The sequence below is a fragment of the Corapipo altera genome, unplaced genomic scaffold, assembly GCF_003945725.1.
Source record: "Corapipo altera isolate COAL_440 unplaced genomic scaffold, ASM394572v1 90, whole genome shotgun sequence".
Classification (NCBI taxonomy): Eukaryota; Metazoa; Chordata; class Aves; order Passeriformes; family Pipridae; genus Corapipo; species Corapipo altera.
Genome location: NW_020884990.1, coordinates 172,495 through 183,126, shown reverse-complemented (window position 1 = coordinate 183,126; position 10,632 = coordinate 172,495). Strand labels below are relative to the sequence as shown.

General features: G+C 42.1%; 1 long non-coding RNA gene across 1 annotated transcript; it reads right to left on the bottom strand.

The window, feature by feature from the left end:
- Nucleotides 1-1,997: 1,997 nt before the first annotated feature.
- Nucleotides 1,998-9,551, bottom strand: LOC113958190. The gene is made up of 3 exons (XR_003531441.1): nt 9,022-9,551; nt 4,519-4,706; nt 1,998-2,861 (listed from the first exon to the last, which is right to left on the bottom strand). It is a non-coding gene; the product is annotated as an uncharacterized LOC113958190 (long non-coding RNA).
- Between the last annotated feature and the right edge of the window lie 1,081 nt (nt 9,552-10,632).

Genomic DNA, 10,632 nt, shown 5'->3' with positions numbered 1-10,632 from the left:
TAGGTCATTTCTTTTGAGAAGAGAACCTTCTTTTCTGCTCTACTTTCCTTCACCTCTGCCAGACTCCTCTCACAACACTCTCCTAGCCTTTTGAAAAAGATGTGTTGGTTTTGAGGTCATAAAGAGCACAAGACACAAAAATTCCCTGAAATAATGTCTTTCATCAAATACCACAGATGTGGAGGGAAAAAAATAATCTGCCCTTGGTATAAATATTTTCTCTGATGTTGAGACTGCTGATATCAGTAAGATATTCCAGTGGCTAATTACCCTGCAGGTTTAAAAAATCAAAATAAGAAAGGCTAAAAAAGCTCCCCAAAAAGCAGAAAACATATACACTACGTTGTACATTTGTTTACCCACAACTTTGGGGCATCAGGTCGTGTTATTGAATTTCTCTTTAGGATTGCCCTTTCCTCTGACTGTGCCCCCTCGAGAGAGAAGTGCTTTCAAGTCTGGTTTACAGCACTAAAAATTTGTCCATGCTACATATCATCCCAGAACCTCTTTTCTGAGGCTTTCCATAATGTCATGGCTCCCCTTTTAACTCATTCACATTTTCCTCTAGTGCTTTTAAACACCAACACCAGGGTTGGGCACTGATGAGCCAAATATTCCACTTCTCTAAATATTCCCCTCCAGTGCTCAGACCCTTCCTAAAGTTCTTCCCGGAACAATTGGCACCTACATTCTTTTTATTACTAAATACAAGACCTTTCATTGGTTGTGTTAAAATACTGTTTGCAGTCATTCAGCCAACTAAAAAAATAAGGTTAAATTTTTATCAGCTCGCAGTCAGCTTTAATACATAATGCCCTTTTCCTCCTCGCTCTTTGATTATGTGCCTTTTTTATCCAGTCATCTCTTCCAAATAGTTAATAAGGGTAATAAATTGCTGTCATGGGGTGAACCTTCCCTGAAAGCATCACTCACACACCTGAGACCTTGGCTCCACTTGCTCAGCTCAAACTCATCAGCAGATTCTGGCACGTGCAGGGAAGAGAAAAATACACATAATTTTCATGGGAGAAACCTCCCCAAAAGCTCTGGGCTGTGCCTAACGATTGAGGCAGGTTTTAGAAATTCTAGAACTTTCTAATATATGTTGGGCAGGAGGTTGGAGTGTGACAGTGACCCAAAACCAGCAGCAGTTTGGCTGGAGGTGGGGAGGAAACCAAAGAGCTTGGCCCAGGTTTGTGAGGTCTTGGCCAAGCAGACAAGTTATAAAACCTTAAATAGGGAGCAACGAGCCCTTTGTGGGATTATATCTGCTCAGACACGGGATTATCTTGTAGGATTCCAAGCCCACAGTGAGGGCAGTGCAGGCAGGGCCTGGGCTGCTCCCCAGGGATGGGAATGTGGAGCTGTGGGATGTCCTGCTCTCCTGGGCCCAAATGGAGCAGGGCCAGGACTGGGATTGTCAGAGAATAAAAGTCATACAGCAGAAACCTCATCCCAGAACTCACAGTCCTACTTAATAAATCAGAAATATAACATCCCTGAGCGCTGTGGTTCTGTTCTTGGGTTATCTCATCCCTAAATTCCCAGGAAACTCCAACAGAGAGCACAACACAACCCTGCTCAAATTCCATTCCCAGTAAACCTTCCTTTCTTAGCCTAAGGATATGTTTGGGATGTTTTCCTTTCTTTCTTGTTACACGCAGCTTCTTTTTTTTTCCAGCCATGAGTAAAAAAGAGAAGCAAACCAATAATCCCATAATAATTTTTAAGTGATTCCAAGTAGAAAGAGCTGACTCGAAGCATCTTTTCAGACTTTCAACTTTGCTCAAGAACATGCAGAGTGTAAAGAAATCACCCAAGTGTAAAAGGCATTTATCTGAACAAGTAAATTACAATGGCACCGAGAGCAAACCCGCCTGTGACTTCATCTGCCAAAATCCTTTCCTGCTTTTGCATGATTCCAGCATGAAAGCAGGAAAAGTAGAGGCAGGGACCAACTCAGTTCAGCTCATCTGTCTCCAGAAGCTTCTGTTGCAGCAACACACAGGAAAAGAAACTGGGTTATTGATGGCCCAGAGAATTTAGGAAAAAAAGTTGAATATATTTAAAGGAGCCATTTGCATCCTCTCTTCGCCAGTGGTAGGAATGATTCTGTCTCTGCTGGCATTTGGAGGTGTCTTCCACTGGAAGTTAATGATTTCGGGCAGATAATTCAAATATTTAGAGGTTAAAACATGTGACACAGAGGAGCTTTCAGAATTTAGTGAAACATCTTCTACTCAGAGCCACCTACACTTATTAACTCTAAAAAGGTTGTAATTTTCCTATGTCCTTTGTCCAACGTAAGGACAAAAAAACGAGGTGTGATATAAAATGCAGAGCTACCTCTGTGTTAGATAAATGTCCCTGTGTTGGTGGGGTGACCTCCCTTCCCTAAATTACTTCAAGAGGGACATTTAGGAGTGGTGCAAACGGAGCGCTGAGTTATCCAAGGGGTTACCTGCAGCAATTACCAAGGCTTTGAGGGCAAGTGCTACATAATTCTTCGAGCTGAGAAAGGTGTTTTCATGAGAAAAATGGCCCAGTTCAGAATATCAGAGGTTATCCTGAAGCAGGATGTTAAACTGCTGGAACTGGTTTTAATTCCTCGCATTCCCAGGACCTGGAGATTGCAACCCAGCCTTGATTGATTTAAAGTAGTACAGGGAGGGGCTCATTTTACCAATAACCCACTCCAGGTTCTCATATCAGCCACTAAACCTTTGTGTTTCTCTTTCTTCTGGAGAGTTTGGTGGAGTCATCAACTCAAAATTCATCAGGACAAGAACTCCTCGCTTCTGCTGTTCCTGAAGCATCTCTCACGTGGTGACCTCAGTGTTTAGGGCCTGGATTTCCTGCTGCTGTCGGATTAAAGGCACAATAAAGCACAATAAAACACAAAAAAAGCACCAAGGAGAGGTTTTTCTCCACACTAGAGGTTTTGGTTGTTTATTTGGTTGGATTTTTTTTTTTTCCAGAAAAACTGTGACAGGAGCTGGTGTAGACACAGCTGGGTCACCCTCCTCAGCAACACCCCCAGTCTGAAGTGGAATATTCATTTCAGAGCTATTTTAACCTGCTGGCACAGTCAATTACTGTGAGTGGATGGCATTTTAAAAGCTTTTATTTCCTTTGAATTGAAATAACCTCTCAAGGTAGGAAGGCCATCTGGATGGAGACAAACCTCCTGGAGAATCCACGGAGCCAGGGGTGTATGTGCATAGAGATGATATTTGCTCTTTGTACTCAGGGTTCCTAATTTTTTTTTTTTTCATTTCCCATTTGACCTGTCTTGACTGGCAGCTCAAAATTTCAATTTAAACAACGGGGTGAGATTCATTTGCTGGAAGTTGTAAGGAGAAATAGTGTTCTGATTAGCAATGAAGTTCTCACCCTCTGAAGAATAAAGAGAAATCAGCTTTGAAGGAGTGTATGAATATGTATAAAATACCAAAGCTGTCAGACAAGAACCAGATTATTGATTTAAATTACCTGCAGTTCTTTGCCACACTTTTAAAAAGTTCAGAAGTCTACAAGAAGAGGCAAACCTGCCCAAAATTCTGGGGTCAGGCAGGCAGCAGATATTACACCAACTTGGGGATGCACTTTAATCCTGATTAACAACCTTATTGTTATATTTATATTACATTTTCCCATCATGCTGGGAAAATTATGTTTATGGAACATTTTTTTAACGTTTAAGATGGAATTATGTTCAATTCCATATTAATGGAAGTATGTTTAATGTGGAAAATTTCCCCAGCACATCTCAGTTTTAACACCACAGGCTGTGCAAAATAAGTGAGTGAGGGGGAAAGAGGTGATTCCAGACTTCAGGAGTTCTCTCTTTGTCAGAACCTGACACTGACCATGGAATCACAGAATTGTTGAGGTAGGAAAAGACCTTTAAGATATTCTCCATCCCTCTGCTCACCTTGGTGCCTCCTCTGGACTTACTCCTTGTGGGTCTCCTCCAGCTCAGGATGATCTGAGTCTATTCTATGATTCTGTGATCACAAAAATATATTTATTCCTATAAAAACACCACAGTGACACTACATCTAAACAGCAGCACTGAACACATTTCCCCATGTGATGGTAATTTACCCAACTAAACAACATTTATTAATGTGGACATTAAAAGGATCTAATTGAACCAGATGACAAATGTAATCCTGGAATATTAAGACTGATCTCGACTGAATATTATGATGAAAACTGGTTGTGCTCCCGGTGGAATTGGCAGAGCTCCAAGTGATTTCCAGAGACCTGGAGGGACAAAAGCCAAGCTGAGCTGTCCCAGGCACAATGTTTGTGTTACTCAAACTCACAAGACCTAATTGATGCCGTTTTCCTGCCCCTTCTCCTTTCCCAGCTGGAAGTGCTCCTGCAAACAGCCTGTTTGTACAACTCCTTGGTCATCTATCCAAACCTCTGGATCCACCTGCAAACAGCCTGTTTGCACAGCTCCTTGGTCATTTATCCAAACCTCTGGATCCACCTGCAAACAGGCTGTACCTGCTCAGTCAGGGTCGATACTCCTTATTTGCTATTCGCTGTTTGCCTTTTGTTAGTTTAATTATCTTTGGCCATAATCGTTTCAGTTGGGGGATCAAGGAGTGCTCCAGTCACCCGGGAGAGAGTGGCCTGTTCCGAATGACAAACAGCTCAGAAGCCAGAGATTGATGAATACATCGTGTTGAACACTGCAGGAAACCACATCTATTAACAAAAAAAAAAAAACCAAAATCAACATCCAAAATGTCCAAGAGCTCAGCAGAGAACCATTCAATTAAATACATCTTATAGTGTTTTACCTAATTTAACAAAAAAAAAGCATTCTGTACTTTGTTCTTTCTTTTCCTGATTGGGAAATATTCAGGTAGAAGATGAACAAGCACTTTAAACACTGCCAGAGACAGCTTTCCACCTAAGAGTGCCACAGAAACATCTTTGATTTGACTGTTTTCCTCCCTCACAATTTCTCACGGTTTTGAATATTTTTAAATTCTCTGTACACAAAGTAAATGGGTTTTTCTGGGTTTGGGGGTTTTTTTTGTTTCTTTCTTTCTTTCTTTTTGTTTGCATGTTTGTTTTGAGGTTTTTTCATTAATTGTTTTCATTTGGTTTTTTTTTATTTGTTGTTTTCATTTGGGTGTTTGAGTTTTTTGTTTCATTGGTTTTGTTTGAGTGTTTGTTTGGGGGTTTTAATTCATTATTTTCTATTAGGTGGTTTTTTTGGGTTTTTTTGATTCCCAGTTTTTGTTTGGGTGTTTGTCTGGGGCGGTTTCGTTGTTTGTTTCTGTTTGGGGGTTTGTTTGGGGGTTTTTGTTTCATTGCTTTTGTTTGGGGGTTTGTTTGGGGTTTTTGTTTCATTGCTTTTGTTTGGGGGTTTGTTTGGGAGGTTTTTCTTCCATTGGTTTTGTTTAGGATGTTTTAATTAATTTTCTTTGGGTTTTTGTTTTGCTTTTTTTTATTAGTTGTTTTTGTTCGGGGGTTTTCTGATTCATTTTTTGGGGCTGTTTGTTTGGGGGTTTTAATTTATTGGTTTTCTTTAGATGTTTGTTTGGGGGTTTTTTGATTCATTGTTTTTGTTCTGGTGTTGGGTTGTTGTTTTTTTTTCATTTGGTCTGGGGTTTTTTTGCACTGGTCCAGTTATTCTTTTTTTCTTAAAAAAAACCAAACAAACCATCATTTTTCACAGCACTGTTGGACTGTTGTTCCCTGGGAAATTCAGAGCCAGACTAATGGCTCAAACTCAGCATCTATTTTTAGTTCACCCCCAGAAGTTTAAGCGACCTGAATGATTAAATCATGAAACAGGTGTCCTGAAAGAAATGGTGTAAAAACCCCAATTGTCACAGCCAAAGCAGCCAGTGCAGGTCACTTTATCTGATCTAGAAATCCAGCTTTGCCTTCCCTTTATTCTACAGCCTCGGGTGCCCCCAGCAGCAAAAGGACAGAGTGGAGCTGCCTGAAGTTCATCCTTTTCCATTCCTGCACTAATTGGCTTCTTTGGATCTGGCAGTGCACTGTCAGACAATGCTTGCAAAGGATCCTGTAGGTTTCTCATTGTTAATAAATAAGATTTTGTTTTCTTTGAGGAAGTGGAGATTGAAGCCTGCTTGGTACCAACCCACGGGCGCTGCCAGGTAAACACCATAAATCAGAGCTACTTCTTCCAGGGACTGAAAGATGAGGACTCACAGCTGTTTGCACATGGAATTACAGGGGGAAAAAGGATTTATTCAAACAATGTCTTGCAGGTAAACCCCAAAGTATATAATCAGCCAGCTGATTTGCCTGATAAATGCATTCATCTTCTTAATGTGCCTCCTTTCCTGGGGTGGGCTGAGCAACTCCTGTGCCCGAGCACGTCAACAGTAACCTCAAAACCAAAAAGTCAATATTTGGGGGGAAAAGAATCCCCGCAAAAAAATTCTGCAACGAGAGGCAGAAAAACTTCAAGCTGAAAAATCTCAGCAAGGCCACCTGCAAGCTGATGGCTGGGCATGTTTGACACGTTGTTATTTAAATGGGATTAAGCATCCGGAGCAAATGATGGGGAGGTGTTGAAAAGTTCCCTTCAGCAGGAAAATTCCTCGATATTTTCCCAGCCATTCCATGGTGCCAGTGCCTGGGCTGAGCGCTGCAGATCAGCTCCTGCAGCCCAAATGTGCTTTAACAAGACAACTCGGGGGGGGGACGAGGGGACAGAGCTGAGTTTCCTGTCACTTGGCAAAGCAAAGTGCAAATGGCATTGGCAGGCCCAGCTGCTGAGAGGGCAATTTGTCTCTGTCTGAGAAGGAGCACATGGGTGGGAGCACTGTTAATACACTGTGCCTTTTAAATAAATCACTTTATGCACACACACATCGTGTGGGGAGATTTTTCCTTCGTGTCTCTCTGAGGGCAGTGAAGTACCGGGAAGTTTGCACCCGTGTGGATTTGGGGTGGTTCGCCCCATTAATCAGCAGACAGGGCAAAATAGAGGTGCTAATAAAGCCTTCACAGGCAGGTGGAACATTCTGTACCCTACAAGGATAGGTAGAAAATCATCCAGCTGGATGGAAAAGAACTCCCGAAGCAGATGTGGGGAGGGAGGAGGCTGGAACTCGGCCGGACAGTGATGTGCTGCCCGACCTCCCAGGGTCCTGCCAGCCAAGGCATTTTCCAGCTGAACAAGCTCCCTGTGAAAAACAGTGATTCAAGGGAAGAACAGCACTCTGAGCGTTTTAGGAGTGTGTTGAGCATATCAAGACAACTGTCAGCAGAGATGGTTTATCTCTGAATCTCTTCTTTCGCCCAGGAAGGAAAGGTCTGGGGTTTCCAGAGGAGAAGGAGCCCCTGTTCCTGCACCCCTGCAGGGCCATGTGGTCAGCAGCCTCCCTTCCTGTCAGCATCCTCCCTTCCTCACTAGTTATGGGTCGTGGTACCTCAAAATCTGGGATCTGTTGTGCTTCTGGCATTTTAGACCAAATTCTCCCCTGGGTTCTGGTCACCCTCCTCCCTCCCAGTGAGGTCAGAGTTTGGGAAAGGCTGCTCTGGAAGCATCTCTGATGTCCCTCTGCCTGGAAAGCCCAGGGTCCCAGGCACAAAGGCTCCAGGTGTGCATGGGTCAGGGACACTGCAATGGAGACACCACCAAAAAAAGGCCTGGCATAACTTCCCTACTCCTAGAACTGCACGTTGAGGACGTTCCCAGGGAGAATCACTCTCAGGAAAACACAGAAGTGCCAGAACAGAAATTCTTCTAATTAAAGATATTAAGGTAAATTTTCATACTTGAAAAGAACAGTGAGAGGTAATAATGTTTTGTTTTGCTTTGTTTTTTTTTATCCTGGAATTTATAATTCTACTGGGCAGATATCAAAAATCCAAATAAAATACAGGACAGATATTATTCATTACTGGCATATTAGAGAAAGAATTGATACTAGACTGCTGTCGTTCTGTTGTTACTGCATTTTTTTCTTTAAATAAATGTTGATTAGTGCTTTTAGTACATTCACAGCCCAGACACAGGTAGAGATTTTACTGTTCCACTTCACTCTGCTGTGCTGATACTCAACAGCTTTTGTTTATCAGTCAGTTGTGTTATTACCAGCTCTAACATGCTCCAGCAGCCTCAGAGATCTGAGAGCACAGGCAAAATAAACCTTGGGAATGACAATGCTGGCAGCTGAGTGGAACTAAGCTGACAAGCTGTGCTTTAAAATGGCAATCAATATTAACTTCCATCAGGCTTTAGAAACAAGATGGATTTGACAAATTGTATCAAAACCCTGCCTCCAATCGACTTTTGCAAAGGAATGTTTCTCCTATATTACATTTATGTTTCTGGAGGTTATTGAAGTTGTTTAATAATGTTTTCGTGTCATCAGAGAATTTGTTATTACAACTGAATATTTTACTTTATTTTTTTTCTGCTCAGAGGAAGAAAACTTAAACCAGTAAAAAAAAAAAAAAAGTTATTGAAAAGATATTCCAAAAGGCTCAGTAACCTGTAAGTAACCAGAAGACATTAACTTGTTGTTTGCTGCCATCAGAGAGTAGTTTTAACTGTCAGGTGAAATTCACTTTATTTTTTAGGCAAAACTCTTCTCTACAAAAAAACATGGAAATTTAGGCATTGATTATTCACAAATTTCTGCCTGTAATTATTTTATCATGGTAACACCTATAATGTCAACACAGACAAGGCCAGAGCTCTCCTCCAAAAATCGGAAAGACAATTTCTCCCTTCTTTATTAGTTTAGTGACTAAATTCCAACAGTGGAAAGTGTCCTTGCCCATGGCAGGGGGTTGGAAAGAGATGATTTTTAAGGTCCCTTCTGACCCAAACCATTGCAGGATTCTGTGACTCAGTGATTCACAAATATCTGGGCAGAATACCCCTTATTCCCAGAAGAAGACTTTCTGAAAAGACCATATTATTGAAATGAAACAATCCCTGAGCAAACTTAAGCACAAAGAAAAGCTACACGTCAAAATTGAGGAGAAAAAATTGGAAATACTTACGATTTTGTATGTGTACGTATTAGTTGCAGAATGAGACACATGAAAGCACTGAAGAAGGGTTACAAACCCTGCACCTCTGCTGAATTCCTCTTGCATATGTATCCCTTGGTCTTAAAAATATCCAGTGATAAGGATTAAAACCTCCAGTGACTGAGATTATATCACCTCTTCGGTCAGTCTATCCCAACACCTATTTCAAACCATTGGAAATCTTAGGCTAAGCCTAATTTAGCCTCATTATTAGACTAAATTTCCCTTGCCAACTAACTTTTTGCCCTGGCATGGAGAAGAAACTTCTCATCAGCAATAGAATTTTGGAAGATTGGACTATCATGTTTCCCTTGTTGCTTTTCTCCTCAAAAGTCACAATTGCCTCAATCTTCTCCTGTAGGCCATAATTTCTAAAGCTTTCTCTTTTTCTCTGGACTCCCCCTGATTAGGTCTCCTGAAGTCTGGTGCTCAACTGCCACTAAATGCAGCAAATTTTATCCCACTTATGACCAATTCCTCTGCTTCAACAGCCACATATATCTTGCACAATCCCCTGCAATTCCCAGCTCCTTTTTTCAGGAACTGTTGTTGGTCAGTGACTGGAGGCAAAGGATAGACCTTTCCAGTGTCCTTCCTGCACGTCCTCAGAGACTGGCTTGCCTGGAAATTTATTCCCATTAAGCCTGACCAAAATTTCAGGAGGAAAATCAAGTGTGCCAGTTTGAAGCAGAACATTTTATTGATTGCACGTCTGCAACAATCATCTCAGTTCTGCAGAAAATGATCTGTGACACACCAAACAACACTGTCTGTAGAGCAAACACAGGCACTTCATTAAGGGACCTGCATAAAAATTCATATGGCTTGATAATATTGCTCTAATACACCCATGGCACAGGTTGGGTGGAATTCTTCTTTGCCATGCATGGCCTGTAGTCATCTGCAACAAGGAAAAAAAAAAACAGCAGAGCCTCAGAAAAAAACATCAGTGTTGGACTGTTCTGCCCTTCAGATCCTGTGAGTCAGTCTTGAATTTGAACTGTTTGCAGAAGCAGATGCCAAAGCATGAGAATATGAAGTAGCAATATTAATGCCAGAGAAAAGGCATAAGAAATTGGGACTTACAGCCAACCCTGGGGTAGCTCAAGGCAAGTGGCTTCTGGAAAAAGAGTGTGACGTGTTCAGACAGTGCTGTGCCAAAGCCCCACACTCACTGAGGGTTTTTTCCTAGATCTGATCTTTATACATGGCACATTTAGGCGCAAGTCTTAAAATCATGGGATTGTTCAGATTGGAAAAACCCTTCAAGATCAAGTCCAACCATTAACCCAGCACTGCCACTGTCACCACTAAGCCATGTCCCCACGTCCCACATCTACACATTTTTTGAACACCTCCAGGGATGGCAACACCACCACTGCCCTGGGCAGCTGTGCCAGTGCTGGACAACTCCTTCTGTGCAGAAAGTTTTCCCAGGTTCGAACCTGACCCTCTCCTGGCACAGCTGGAGGCCGTTTCTTCTCCTCCTGCCCCTTGTTCCCTGGGAGCAGACCCCGACCTGGGCAACCTGTGCCAGGACCTCGCCACCCCTACAGCCAAGACTTTCTTCCTGATATCCAT